Below are 16,147 nucleotides of genomic sequence, written 5' to 3' on the forward strand. Positions count from 1 at the left end.
TCTCAAAAACAAAAACAACAACAAAAAAGAAAAGTTGTCAAGGAATTCATAGCCATCTTTAGTCATCCACACCAATTAGCGTATTCTAGAACTTTCTTTCAACTGATAACTTGTCCTCATGACTCGTTATCTCAACCTTTCAAAGAATTCAATTCCTGATTTCCTGATGTATGGATGCTTTTGGATCCCCAGAACATCTCTGAGTATATTGTGCAGCCTCAAAGCCACTATTAACTTCCTGGTTCTGTCTTTTTTTTTTCAGTTTTTATATATAAATAAGAATGAGATTGTAACTGGATCAGATCTCTAATTCTTGTGAAGCCATGCACAACATAGGTAAACAATAATATATATATTGACTACCATTATGTCCAATGTTCATATCTAGCACCAGTAGCCAATGGGGCCATCATTTGTTTCTATTTTTCAGATATGCAATAAGCACAGAGGTGAGAGCCATGAATAGAATGTGGATTATTTGTGAAAATATTTGCAAGCACCATCTGTTCCCTAAATAAATCAAAACCCTTAGAGGTACAGGAAATATTTAGATATCAACTGCTACATAAGTCATCACAATATTCAAAACAACACTGGTCGATTCTCCCTTTTCTTCATGATGATTAGACTTGGTTGTCATGTGGACATACTTGGGAATCTCAGTTGAAAATTTTCCTCCAATAGAGTGGTTTGTAGGCATGTCGGTGAGGCAGCTTCTTGACTGCTAATTGATGTAGGAGTACCCAGCCTGTTATGGGTGGTCTGTTCCTAGGTAAGTGGACCTGGGCTATATTAAAAAAAGGCAGCTGAATAAGGCAGGGACCAAACCAATAGGAAGTGTCCCTTTATAGTATCAGTGTCTTTCCCATTGGCTTCTCCACCATCCTTTTGAGCAGGGTCTCTCACTGAACCTGGAGCACACCAAATTTTCTAAACAAGATCATAGGATCTCCCTGTCTCTGCCACCCCAGCACTGGTATTAAAGGCTCATGCCACCATGACAGCTCTTTACAGGTCACTGTCCTGTGCAGTGCACACCTTACTCATTAAGTTGTCTTCCCAGCTTTTCATTCCATTGGGTTCCTTTTACATGTTTTGTTAATTGACTTTTGTTTGTTCGTTTCTGTTTTGTTTTGATACAGGGTTTCTCTGTGTAGACCTGCCTGTCCTGAAACTCAGTCTGTAGACCAGGCTGGTCTAGAACTCAGAGGCCTGCTTCTGCCTCCCCAAGTGCTGGGACCAAAGTGTGTGCCGCCACCTCCCAGCCTTGCTATTTCACTTTGAGTATTATATTTCATGCCCCATCTTTGTCTCATTCTGAATGAGAGTCAATCTGCACAACAGATCCTTGACAGAAGACTTAAAAAGAGAAATGAGGGGAACACTTCTACATGTAGCTGAAACCCGGTATGTGTGAAGCGCCAAGGACAGGCAGACAAGAGATGAGAATAATGAGTGAAGGACCCCAGACAGTCATATAGTCATCAGATACAATACGTGTACATGTGTGTACAGGTTTATCACAAATGTAATACACACTCAAGAGGCAATGGATACAAGCAGACTCAATACAAGTGAAATATGCTGACTCTTACATCTCACACACTACTGTTTCCACGTGGTAATGTAGAAAAATGGGTCTCCTAGGTGCTTTTCTCCACTTTCTCAACAAATCCAGAAGAGTCTTCTTAGAATTCCTTAGATCCTCTCTCTGTATCCCTGCTTGAAATGCTCTAATGGGTGCCAACAAGATTAGAATGAAAGACAAATGTCTTGCTATTGACCAGCTGGCCCTCATGAGCTGACCTTTACCGTCTTTTCAGACTGATGTTGCAGCATTCCTGCCCATAGCCCAGGACAATGGTGTGCTTCCTTGGTTTCTGCAGTCTTAGTTTCACCTATGAGATCTCCACTCTGATGGCATTAGCTCAAGAAGCTTTCAAAGTCCTGGCCACTCTTCATGTTACTGTCAGTATTTTATACCCCATGTTGCTACCAGATTTGCTGTATATTTGTCTTCACCTACTAGCTTTACTATAGTCAAGATCACCATTAAGTCTATAGTGTCTTTGTATGTCTCATGGATTCTCAGGAAATGTTTGTTGGATATATGCGTGATGAATGCCATCATTCACAAATACCTTGCTTTCTGCTAGGAAGCTTTCTTGTGTCAGTACAATATTCTAACAATATGTACACCTGTGCTGACAGATCTTGCTTACCTCCAGGGGTTGGAAAGCTACACCATATGGAGAGTTGAAAAGATCCAATAACTTTGGAGAGATTGACTGTTAGGAATACCAATGGTGAAGGTTCAACTATAAATAATGCAACTCAATAGAATTCAAACATCATTCCTTTATTATTTGCTTTGTACCCAGATTATTAGTTTTAAAAGCTAAGGTAAAACTTTACCTTTATACATAGATCTACCCTAATGGAAAAGCAATGAAAAAATAGGGGAAAAATATGAATATAGAAAAGAAAACCATCGTGATCATATTAGCAGAGGGAACACACTAGCATAACACTGATGTATATAACTGTAAAAAGAGCAGGGCACTAAAATGATGTTTGACTTCACAACAGCCAGGCAATTTAAAGATTAACAGTATTTACTTAGAAACAGTCAGAGCAACCAGGCTTACACCTTTAATCCCAGCACTTGGGAAGCAGAGGCTGATGGATCTCTGTGAGTTCGAGGCCAGCCTGGTCTACAGAGTGAGTCCCTGGACAGCCAGGGCTACGCAGAGAAACCCTGTCTCAAGAAGCAAAGAAAGGAAGGATAGGGGGTGGGGGAGGAAAGAAAGCAGAGGCCCACAGTTTAGGAAACAAAATCAAAACCAACAAAACATTCAGCAGAAAGTGTGAGGTTCAGATATGAATCCTCAACATTTTTACATTTCTAATTTATGTGTTAGGCCATCAAGGGTATAATAATAAGTCAAGGAAATGTGCAAACTATTAGCTCCATACTTTACAGGTTGAGGTTTAAAATACTGACAAGTAGAGTAGGTGGTTAATATGCTCTAAGAGGAAATGTCACAGATACAGCGTCACATTCTCCCAGCTATATCTTGCCCAATTGTTTATCTCATTGACACCCACCCTGTCCACAGGGATGAACTTCGTGTTCTACCTCACAACCTTATCTTCAACCTGGATGGTAAAGAAGAATAAAATTATCATGTAGCATCTGCTGCCAACATTTGGAAGTCCTGGCTTCTGCCAAAACTCAAGTTATTACAGCTGAGATATTATAATATACGAATGTTTATCTTTCTGTCATGACAAATTGCAGCACCAACATTTTATGGTTGGCAAATAAAAAATTATAAAAATCTCCATGTACGAGTATAAAGATGAGTACAGTACAACCTCTATTCTTATTTCTGCCTTCGGGGAGAAGCTAACAACTACAGTGATGATTGCATATGTAGGGCACATGAGCCAGTCAAAGATGGCGCTGAGGGGAAGTCAGATAGGCAAGTCCTGAGTTGTTTACAAAAAAGATGATTGGTTGCCTAGATCGAACCAGATGAGGTCACTACATGAACAGCTCGTGTTCACTAGGTAAAGCATACAGCTTTACCTAGGCGCATGGTAGGTTGACCTTTAAAACCATTGGCTGGCTGTTTTCCCATTCTTCAGTTTTTTTCCTTTAAAAGATGCTTGCTATGGAACAATAAACAAGTTCCTGCTTGACTAGACTCCCTACTGCATCTGACTGTGTCCAGGATTCTGGGAGGCTGGGAAATGGGCGAGCAGCATACTTATCTTTCCTAGCTCAGCCTTCTGTGGTTAGTCTAAGGCCCCTGAATGCATACTTTGAGTATTTCTGTCTTTCTGTCATGATGAATTTCAAAATCAAAACTTCACAGCTAAGAAAACTGACAAGGTCCACATGTGTATGAACAGATTTAACTCCCATGCTGTCATCTTAATTAGAAAGAAAATAGCAATTGAAATAATCTTGTTTCTATGGCTATGAGGTCAAGGGAAATTCTCTTTTTCAATTTTAAAATATAAAATGTTGGCTCTCTTAGAAAATCACAGTTTAAGTCAGACCCTGAGGATATGATTGTCAGAGCTGCCCAGGTTTATACTTGTTGCATGGCAACGAGAATTACTCCAGACTATGGGAAGTGGTTAAACTCAGGCATCCAGGGAAACATCTAAATAGGGTTTTCTCTAGGAGTCAAGTCTCTGGTCACCCAAAGGTTGGTCCCATCTATACTGTTACTGTTCTCCACGTTGGTCCAGGATTACACACCATCTAATTCCTCATCTTTTCAACAAATATTTGAGTGTCTACCAAATTGTGAACATGCAAAAGCAATATCCCCTTGGAGCTTATATTCTAGGCAGGAGATACTGATAATAAACAAATAAGAGTATATTGTGGTGTGCTATGAGTCTATGTGCATCTACAGTTGAGGAGAGAAAATCAAATAACAGAAGTGAATGTGCAAGAGTACTTGTAAACAAGATGTCTCAAATCAGGCTCTCTGAGACAAGGGCATTTGAAAATATTTAAGATGATAAGGGACGTGGCTATGTAGCTTTCTGTAACAATTCAGTTCCGTGCGGAGATGGAATCATGCCTGGAAAGTTTTAGAAATAGAGGTCAGTGAGGCCAGAGAGATGAAGGGAGAGATGTTCTAAGAACCAAATCACAGGACCAGAGAGATAGCAGAAAAGTTGAGCTGTTCCTGCTCTCCCAGAGTTCCAGAGCCTCGTTCCCAGAACCCACAATGTGCAGCTCACAGCTGCCTGTAACTCCAACTCCACGGTATTTGACAGTCTCTTCTGCCTTCTACAGGTACCTGCACATATGTAACATACATTCACATAGGCTCTTGGAGTCTAATATTAGATGTTGTGAAGCAGTTGGAGGCTTAGCAGAAGGCTAAAGTTAACTGTTAAGTGTAGGGGAAGATTCTTATCCCACCAGGTCCTGCCACCCTTCTCAGCCTCAAATAAACACACAGATGCTATATTAATTATTAAACTGCTGGTGGATGGCTAGGGCTTTTTATTGACTAGCTCTGTCTTAATTTTTAACCCATCTATATTAACTATGTATTTCCACGTGATCTTAACTTACTGGAGATCTACCTGATTCATCCTTTCTTCCCGGTCCCTACATGTTGACCATCTTTGGTGGGCTCTCTCTGCCTACCTTTCCCAGAATTCTGTTCATCTCCTAGCCCCGCCTATCTTCCTGCCTCATTGGCTAAATGGTGTTTTATTCATCAACCAATAAGAGAAACATATATATAGAAGGATATCCCCCATCAGTTAAAGGAGCCTACACCTCCTTAGGATGGGCCTATAGCACAAACTCTAGTGTACTCTTGGGCTGAAAGAAGCCTGTGGAGACCACTGGCATCAATGTGAACATAAGGGTAAGTTCAGAAGGTCAACATCTGCAGCCACTGGTCAGCTATCCTCCCTAGAGAAGGAAGTCTGAAGAGTCCATTTCATGAGCACAAATGGAGCCAAAAGTAAGGCAAGAGACGGGCAGCAACATATCTGGTGTGCAACACTACAAAGTTTTGCGTGTATCCCACTGGTCTCAGAGCATGAGCTTGGAGAGCATGGGGGAGAATAAAGCAGGCAGGGCTAAGAGATAGCTGTGAGGCAGGATTAACTGGGCATGCTGGAAAATTAGATTTGACAAGAAAGAAGAGCTTTGACTCCCAGATTCCTGTCTTGGGGAATAAATTGTAGGTGTTGCGTGAAGTTAATATTTGGAGGTGGGAGGGGAGGATGAACTGACATTTGCTTCTTACCACCAGGGGAAATAATGCAATCTCCTGTCAGTCACCAGGCTTAAAGCATTGCCTTGTTTCTAACTCAATCCAGCATTATTAAACACTTACATAAATAATGCATCACCTCTGCCTTCCAGGAGCTTGTTCCCTTAGCACTGCGATAATAGCGCTCACGCTCAGTACTTGGGTTACGTTAATAGAAAATCTAAATTCTTCATGCTGAGAATAGATAGATTTTTAGAGGAAAGCTGGGAGAGGTAAAATAATCCTGTGCTGAGGCACCTTCAGGAAGGAAGCAGCCATGGCAGGTAGAACACGGCAGCTGAATTGCTGCTAAGGAAAACAGAGCCACTGGCACCACCTCCTCAACAGAAAGTCCCCAGGAAGCAGCAGAGCCCTGGCTTGCCTAAGCTATAGCAGGAGAACTGGGAGGAGGTGCAAAAGGCCCCAGGACCAACATTAATGCCTTTTGGGAGAGAGTGAGCACTGGTTCAGCCACACCTTACCAGTCGGAGGCCCAGAAACTTCCCAGAAGGTACATGATAGAGCAGATCACATGGGATCAGTAGTCAGCAGACTTCTTACAGGGCGTCAGTTGCCAAGGATAGAAGAATCATGGGAACTCAAACATTGGCAGCCTGGCTGAAGTCGACAGCAAACCCAACCTTGAAGAGGACCCTGTTCTCCTTTGTGCCTGGGAAATGGCCCTCTGTGCCTTTCACTGATAATGCTGACTGTCGCACCAGCTGGCAGTAGACAGGCATCTACAAGGAAGATGACAAAGAGTTGCAACTGATGGTATAGCACAGCACACGGCTCCACTCAAGAAAGTCTGTCGTGAAACAGAAAGCATGGAGTTTGCTTAGAGATTTTAAACCTTGAAGACAGAATTCCCTGTGGAAAAACTGAGAGCCAGAGAACTCTGCTCAGGAACTGGGGAAGGCAAGCTCTGTTCACTTTGAAAGTGCCAGCTAGAAAAAGTGGCACGGCAGTGGTGGTAGGATGTTGAATGGGAGCCCTATTTAAAGACCGCAAGAGCAGAGGTTCTGAAATGAAGATATTGGCACATAATTTCAGAGCTTCTCACTTGGCTAATTCTAGACACAGTGAGCAGTTCAAGGCTCAGGTGCCACCCCTGACCCTCAGGAGAACACCACTCCTCACTGACTCTCTCAGACCACACTGAGTGCTCCAACCCCAAGGAAACCCTTGGCTGTGTGTAGCCCTGGTGCCCTTGCACTAGGGACTAGACAGAATGACAGAGAAACAGTAAAAGAATTCCATCGCTATTAAATTCTGATTTGTATATTAACCAGAGACTTTAAAGTGGTAACTTTTAAATGGTATTTTAGAAGTGAGTATACATGGCTGGGGGCATAACTCAGCAGAAAAAAAAAAAAACATGCTGGCATGTCCGAAACCTTGAGTTCAATTCCCAGCATCACAACAATTATGGCAAAAAGAAAGAAGTACGTCGGTATGTCACAGCCTTCTGTGAAATACACACTAATACCAGGCACCCCATTGTCTACCCACTGATCTTACAGTAGTAGAATCACAGGTGGGATGTGCACCTACCTCTTCCTTCCCCTCCATGGATTCTGAAAAGGATGAGAATCAAAGAGCTCGATTCATAATGCAAACTCCAAATGTTTGAAAGATGTGATTAAACTTACTCAGTACAATCTAGAAACTGTTTAAAATGATGAAATCTACAATCGCCCTAAATTCATGCCGTGAAAATCCGGGGCAGCTCTGCTGACATCATCTGCTCTAAGTCACACATTTTATACTTAGCAAAGGACAACTCTACTCTTATAATTAAGAATTCATAACAACACCTGGGAAGACATAGAAAAGTGTAGCGTTCAAGTTTACAAAATATAAGTTTATGTAACAGGAAAGACGCATATATATATATATATATATATATATATATGTATTTAATATATATACATCTATAATTTAATAAATAAACCACAGCAGATAACAGAAAAGGCTTTAGATAAGTGTTATAACAAAAGTTATTAATCAAAGGCAACACATATATTAATTTCACAATATATGAAGTCATCTAAATGAGTTATTATAAATTTGTCAATATTGAGTCATCCCAACTCAAATTTTTGGCTGAAGAATTAATTATAGTTTGCCAACACTTTTATGTATTCTAAGTCTGTGGTGCTGATAAAAGTTTATCAAAGAGGCTGAATGTAGTTCTTGCCATTTGCTTTTACCTCACTGGCAATAGGTATTAAGTGTGTACGTTCTTACTTTTCCTTCTCCTAGACCATACTTGATATTTACTGTCTCTGTATATAGTTTTGTATTAAGCCTCAATCTTTTCTTTAGACCAAAGGGGGAATTGTAGTGAGATATCACCTCGCCTGCACCTGTTGCACTGACCATGCCCACTGGGGTGTGGGGACAGGTGTGGACATGACAGGTGGGGTCTAGGTCTGGGGTCCTGGACCCCAGCTTGCTCTCTTACTTCCTGGTCAGAGACAGCATCCTTGGAATGGAAACCTGCAGCAGTCATCTGTTTCTGGCTTAAGTGATTTCTCCCAGAATAAACATCCATCAGCCTATACTGTGTCCTAGAATCTTATTTCCCACATAATAGCTGAAGGTATAATCCATAGTCGACTCAGCACTTGCTGCTTGCCATTGCTGCAAGTGTCAAATGCTGTGGATATCTTAAAAGTTTTCTTCTGTAGCTTTGCTGTCATCATTCCAGTTGATGTATGATCCAAAGCCCATTGCACTTCCCCCTGCCTGCCCCCTTATCCCCACGTCTCACTGTTAAGACTTAGAGATATTCAGTATACCAATGCTTTCAATAAGCCAATGGAATACAGGCCCTCTGGTCTCCTGTGTGGTAATTTCTCAGCTACTGTGCCCTAGGTTCTGTCTGAACTTCTGATGAGAGTGACTCCCAGGACTAGGGCCAAGCTGACATGCCGGTGACTGTTCAATTACTGACTTTCATTTAAAAAATGCAAATAAAACATTCATTGTAGCCAGTTCAGAAAGCAGAGATAGACTGGAGGAAGTATTTTGTGATTTTAAAAGTTTGTATTGTAGTATCATTTTATAAACAGCTTTATCTCTCAGATAACACATAACTTTTAGTTATAACATTGAGTTTCAAAACACAGGACATAGTCCAAGAATCTTAGATCAACAATAGGATTTATGTAGGAAACCCAGAGGAGGGGCATTCAGCAGACCTTGTATCATCTTGCATACCCAAAGTCAATACAATGTAACTCTACTTCCTGTGCCTTAGCTTCAACTAACGCAGGAAATTTAATTAAAATTGTCCTTGACTTAAAAGGTACAATGACTCCAGCAGTATCAACTGGTGAGAGAATGGTTACCTCACTCAACCCTTAAGTAAACTCAATAATTTAAATCTAAAATAGTTGAGGAACCCAACATTTCTACTATAACTATGAGTCATTATTTTTCTGAGAGAAGGTCTCAAGCTGCCCATGCTAGTGACCTCATGACCTTGAACTGCTCGGTGTCCTGTCTACAAGCCTGTGCCACTATATGCTCAGTTTTCACTGAACCTCTTCTGTGGTCATTATATAGTCACAGTATTTCTTTCATCTTCTGGGGATTAATTACATTTGGGGTCTCAGACATGACAAGCACTTCTGTAAACAGATGGGGCTTTTCTTTTGTCCTGTCCACCCAGTGCCAAATAAGCACACAAATCTTATATTAATTACAGAAGATTTGAACTATAGCTCAGGCTTATCACTAGCTAGCTCTTACAACTTAAATTAACCCATTTTTATCAACCTGCATTTTGCCACATGCCTCATGGCTGACTTGACCTGTCCTCTATCATTTTGTTTTCCTTGTGGCTGCTTGCATCTCTCTCTTTCTCTCTCTCTCTCTCTCTCTCTCTCTCTCTCTCTCTCTCTCTCTCTCTCTCTGACTCTGTCTCTCTTCCTCTCTGTATTCTCAGTTTAGCTTTCCTGTCTAACCTTATTCTGTCTTGCTTTATAAGCCAAATCAGCTTTATTATAAACCAATGAGAGTAATACATATTCACAGCATACAGAAGGATTTTCCCACAGCACACTTTCATCTCCAAACTATTCCCCTTGCCTCTGTTACATCAAGAAAAAGCTTAGAGATATGTAATGATGCTATATATAAGTGATCTACAAGTTGGGACACTTGTATAGACTCCATTTTTTTCAGATATATAAAAAAGCTATGGTGCTTGTCAGAATATCTCTGGAGACATCTAAAATTCATAATTGTAGTTCTTAGAAGGAATATCAGAGGTGTGTGAATGGTTAGAGATACTCATTATCCAATAAAATCTCTTTCTTTCTTCTTAAACTTAGGCTGACTAATCTGTATAACCCAGGTTTCTTGGTAGGTAAGTGTGTCCATGTCACTAAACTTTGATCTACAGCAGTGTAGGAATGGAAGTGAGTTCTGGGCCTTATCTTTACAACATCGGTGTGCCTCCTCGTGATATAGTGTAGGTTAGCCTCCTCATGATACTGCTGCCTTATAGTGTAGGTTAGCCTCCCTTGTAACCTCTCCACAGAGAGAGAACAGAGAGAGAGAACAGCAAATATCTGTTGCTCATGTCTCTTCACTCATTGTAAAGCCCGCATGTTCTATCAGAGAAGAACATTATTTAGTGTGTGTGATGTCCAGAGAGCTTTCATTGACTTGTGCTCCCTTTAGTATTATAGAAAAGTTCCATTTTTCTATAACTCAACAGAGAGACTCATTTTAAGTTTTTTTATGCAGTTTGTGTGTCTCTCGGGTTTTTGATCATTTGTGGTTCTTTGTTTATGGATTTCCAGTTTCTATTCTTTGATGTCTGTTCTGTCATGAATTTGTAAGAACTTTTCATAGAAAATGTGAGAAAAAAGGATAAAATAAGATGAGCAAAAACATTTCTATCTGTGAAACTGGGAGATGGCACATGAGAGACTTGTTATGTCGCTCTCTATTTTTGCACATTTAAAATTGTCTATAATAAGAAGTGAAGTTTTATGCCAAATGTGGTGGCATATGCTTGTAATTCCAGCACTCAGGAAGTCAAGAGTTCAAGACCAGATTGGGTTATACAGCAAGCATGACAAGCCCTGGGGATGCAACAAGCCCTAGTATTAGAAAAACAATATTTTTTTTCAAAGAAACTAAAATTTTGAACACATTCCTTTTCATAGTTTACTGAAAAGACCTAAAAGCAGTAACCAAACTTAATGACATATTATTATTTGTTTATTTGTTGAATACAAAGTTTTAGTCTGTATGTTCAAGCTGGCCTTGGACCTGCTATGTTGCCCAGGCTGGCCTTTGTTACTTAATTGGCTCCTATCAGTCTCATTTCTTACCACTGTTACATTGAGGATCATGTTTCAACATAAGATTTGGGATTGGAAAATATAGACATTCAATCCATAGCTTAGTAACAGTCACTGTAAGAAAGTCCTTAGAGAAAAACCGTATATGATAGACACAAAAACCATGATAGAACAAACACGGACTATTAAGGAAAAACTAAATGAGAAACTTTAGTAAGCGGAGGGTCAAAGTGCCACCACCAAAATGAGGTGATGGAACCTGATCACATAGTCCCAGTACTCAGGAGGCAAAGGCAGGTGGATCTCTATGAGTTCAAAGCCAGCTTGACCTGCATAGCAAGTTCCAAGACATCCAGGACTACATAGAGAAACCCAGTCTCAAAAAGCAACAAAATAAAACAAAACAAAACATGACCAATGATGAAAATTGAATTCATGTTGTGTAATGAAATACTGGTATTTCATCAAGTAGAAAGTGAAAATGGTATCTAAATAAAGCTTTTAATGTGCTCTAGTTAAAAAATAGAGAGGAGAATGGGTCAGAGGGGACAGATTAAACAAAACTCCATGGAAACAACTGGACAATAGCACCGTTAAATATTTCTGAAGATGAATGACCCAGATTTTCTAATAACTCAATGCTAAATGTAAAAAGAAGAAAAATGAGACTATATAAATGAGCACACATAATGTAAGTGTGATTTCCCATGCATCCCATCAGTACGCCAGATGTGAATTTTGTTTGTCTCCTGATTCAAATAAACAGCCATGAAAAAACACTGTTTGTACAATTGGGGGAAATTTAAATACAGATTTATATATTAAATGATACTAGGGAAGTAATTATATTTGATACAACAGTGACTATGTCTATATTAAAAGAAATACGTGCTTATTAGTGGCATAAAATCACTTGTGGACAAAATGCCCTAATATGAGAAGTATCTTTAATATTATATGGCAGGAGAGACAGCTCAGTGGGTATGGAATTGCTTTAGGACCTGAGTTTGAATTCTGAGTTACAGGCACCTTTGTAAAAGCCAGACATAATGGCACATGATGGTTGCTGCGGGTTAGAGAAAAGCAAATCCTGGGATCTCATCCATCACCCAGCAAGCTGAAATAATGACCTTCTGGGTCAGCAAAAGAACCTGTCTCTAGAGAATAAGCAGAGAGAGAGAGAGAGGGAGAGAGAGAGAGAGAGAGAGGAAGAGGAGGAGAGGAACAGACAGACATGGTATCTCTCTCTCTGCTGACTGTTTCCCTGCCTCTTTCCTCTTCCGAGAATTCTCCTGATGTGGTACCCTGCCTGGTTACTGGCCAATCAGCATTTATGCATCAACCAGTAAGAGAAGCATATATACACAGAATACAGAAGGACATCCCCCATCAGGTAGAGCCTAGATGGGGATCCGTAGGTCACTGAGGAGGGGTTTCCCTCTTCAGTATCCTGCTGGCCCTGGGGTGAGCAGTTTTTCTCTGCTGCATGCTCCCTGTTCATAAACTGTCTCACTACAGGCAGAAAAGCAATGGACCAACCTATCATGGTCTGGAACCTCCATTAACCAAAGTCAACCTTTATCTTTATAGGCTAATTTTCCTCAGGATTTTTATCATAGTGATGAACACTAACACACTAGTCTACAAGTTCACTTCTTTTAAAGTCTAATACAATCAGTCTCACAGTATGAAAGATTTCACATGTACTTTAATACTTAGTTTTATTATAAATTTTAATTTTTTATTACATTAACTATGCAGGTGACATCTTCCAGCATGTTCTGTGGGACTTGCTGCTCACTTGGTCGGTTGGTCAGTGTTTTCCTAGAGACAAAAGTCAAGGCTTCATGTATTTGAAGCAAGCATGCTGTCACTGAGATGTATATCTATATTTGTGGCCCTAATCCTTATGTACATGAATGACTTCAGCCTTGCTTTTTGTATTGATGAATGATAGTTTAGATGAACTGGAGTTGTGTTGTTGCTAAAATCCATCTTTGACCATGTTTTTAACTCTAGGCAATTCAACTTGGATAACACACAAAATTTTTCTAGAAAATGATTTTTTTTAATTAAGAAGTTATATATTTTGGGTCTGGAGAGATGACTCAGCAGTTAAGAGCACCGGCTGCTCTTCCAGAGGACCTGAGTTTGATTCTCAGCAACCACATGGTGGCTCACAACCATCTATAGAGGGATCCGATGCCCTCTTCCACCTTAAAGACCCACATGCAGATAGAGCACTCATATGCATAAAATAAATACATAAAACATAAAAACTATGTATTTTTGAAAGATACATTATCTGGGCTCATATTTGTTAGTTCTTTATTATCACTATCATTACCACTGTTGTTATTGGGATTTTGAAACAGGTTTTCATATAGTACATGCTGACCTCAGACTTACTGTATACCAAAGACTGGCTCAAACTCCTGATCCACTGTGTCTGCCTCCTGAGTGCTGAGATTATAGACATGAACCATGCCAGCCCTGGCTTTTTTTCCAGTATGATTTATATAGTCTTATGATGAGCCTATATGTAGTCTTGGTGCCTGTGTATATCAGAAGATGGCACCAGATCCCCTGGAACTAGAGTTCAGACAGTTATGAACCCCTGGGGGAAGGGTTACTGGGAACTCCACCCTGGAAGGAGGCCCAATGCTGTTAACCACTGAGCCATCTCTACAGCCTTTGTCCCATTTTTATTTTTAAAGAGCAAGTACTGGTTTTGCTTTAATCTTAAGGTCATTCTCATGTGTATACATAATATACATATATTATTTTATATTTTCCTTTGAATTCTGTTCATATTCTATATTCCACTTATACACATAATAACCTAACCTAAAAATCACAACAGAGTAACCAATTTTAGACTGTAGACTCCCAAAATTGCCTTTCTAAACCAAATGTGCAAACTTTTGTGTTTGCCACACGGAGCTTTAAATTCTTGCATACGTGGTCTATTTTTAGCAGAGCTAAACCCCTCAAAATGCACATGCAGGGGTTCCTGCTTAGAAAGGGTCAGTAGAGCAAAAAGACCCAAGCCAGCAAACAAGGAAGTGGCACGTGACCCATTAAAGAATAATGTCACAAAATGCTTGGGAAAGTGTGAGGGGAGGAGCCAGGCAAATACAGCAAGATTCGCCCTGGGCAAAGCCCTGATGCTTTGGCAGGACCCACATAGGAACAGCTCTCACCACCTCAGGAATGGCCACATCATTTAACCACATCATTTAACGCCTCTGCCTTGTGGTTCACAGCTATAGTAGGTGTCATTACAGTTGGTTTAATGTGAACTTGCCACAGACGAGAAGCACTTGAGTAGAGGGTCAGGACTGCAGAGCTGTCCCGATGGTGCGGGATGGCGCCTCCGTGGGTGTCAGCCCAGATGAAAGGGCTAGTTCAGAAGGAAGAACATATCATCTGTGTGCTTGGCGGTCCCTCCTGCCGCCCTGTTCATTTGCCCTGCAGCTGCAGTCGGCTCCTTTGCTAATGTCAGAACCAAGATTCCATGGAATAGGAAGGGACAAGTTTCTACGGTTTCTAGGCTTCCAGTGCCAGACTGGGACCACCGAGGCCCCTGCCATATGGACTGGTTGCTGCCCAGTGAGAGACAGCCATTGTGGGACTATTCTGACTGTGGAGAACCTTCCTTCAGGACCCAGTGGGGGTTATCAGCATCTCAAATGTGACGAGGCTCTGGGAATTTTAAAAAATAACACATGTATACATGTATATTTCCTTGGTTCTGTTACTCTAGAGAGGCTGGCTAAAACAGTTGTATCATTTCAGCCACTTTGCTGTCAAAACAAAGAAATAGCTGTTGCTTTCTGTGATTAAATCAGAAATTCTAAAGAAGATTCTCATTAACTTTATTAACTTTCAGGGAAACCTTGTGAAATCCTAGGTGAATGTGTCTTCAGACATTGCTGGAGTAATGATAACATCTGTCCACATTTGTGTTCTAGACACTTAGTCTCAAAATGGCCAGTGTCTTAAGGAAGAATGTTAACTTCCCACGCTGTTATTGTGTGCATCAGTATCTTACTTTCCTTATAGACTAAATTGGGCCACATCACCTTGTACCTTCATGCATTTTCTAACATTATCCATTAAGACCTTATGCTCCAGTGGGGGAAATAATCACGTGCCTCTTCCTTATATGCTGGCTTGGGTCTTTCTATTCCATTGGCATTTTCTAAACAGGAACCCCTGCTTGCACATTTTGAGGGGTTTAGCTTTGTTAAAAATAGATCCCATGCACAAGAATTTAAAGCTCCATGTGGCAAACACCAAAGTGGAGTATCTTTGCACATTTGATTTAGAAAGACAATTTAGGGAGTCTACAGTCTAAAATTGGTTACTCTGTCGTGATTTTTAGGCTAGATTACTATGTGGATAAGAGGAACACAGAATATAAACATAATTTGAAAGAAAATGTAAATTCAGCATTTATATATACATGCATATATATGAAGATACCCTTATTCATGATCGAAACTATCAAGCAAAAACAGCACATGGAACACAGGTTGCAGCCTTTAGAGTAATGATTGCTATTCCAGAGTACTCAGGCTCAATGCTCAGCCCTGACACATAGTTCATAACCCTCTGTTACTCTAGCTTCAGGGCATCTGATGTTCTCTTCTATATTCAGCGGGTACCAGGCACAATCAGGGCACACAGACATACACACAGTCAAGACACCCATACACATACAACACAAAGAAAATCTCCCAGCAATTGGAATATGATCATCGCTCCTCGGCCTTTTGGCTAAAATCAAGTGTAGCATTAAGATACTGGACCATCAGATCCAAGCATGAGAGACACATACCTGTAACCTAAGCACTGCCAAGGTAGAGAGACAAGAGGATCAGGAGTTCAAGGCCATCCTTGGCTACATAATGAGCTTGAGGCCTGCCTAGGTTGCCTGAGGCCCTGTCTCAGAAACAAGCAAGCAAACAAACAGAATTTTTAAAAGAACTGGAACATCTAATTTATAAGTTCTTATAG

This window comes from Phodopus roborovskii, unplaced genomic scaffold (assembly GCF_943737965.1).
Source record: "Phodopus roborovskii unplaced genomic scaffold, PHOROB, whole genome shotgun sequence".
NCBI classification, from domain to species: Eukaryota; Metazoa; Chordata; class Mammalia; order Rodentia; family Cricetidae; genus Phodopus; species Phodopus roborovskii.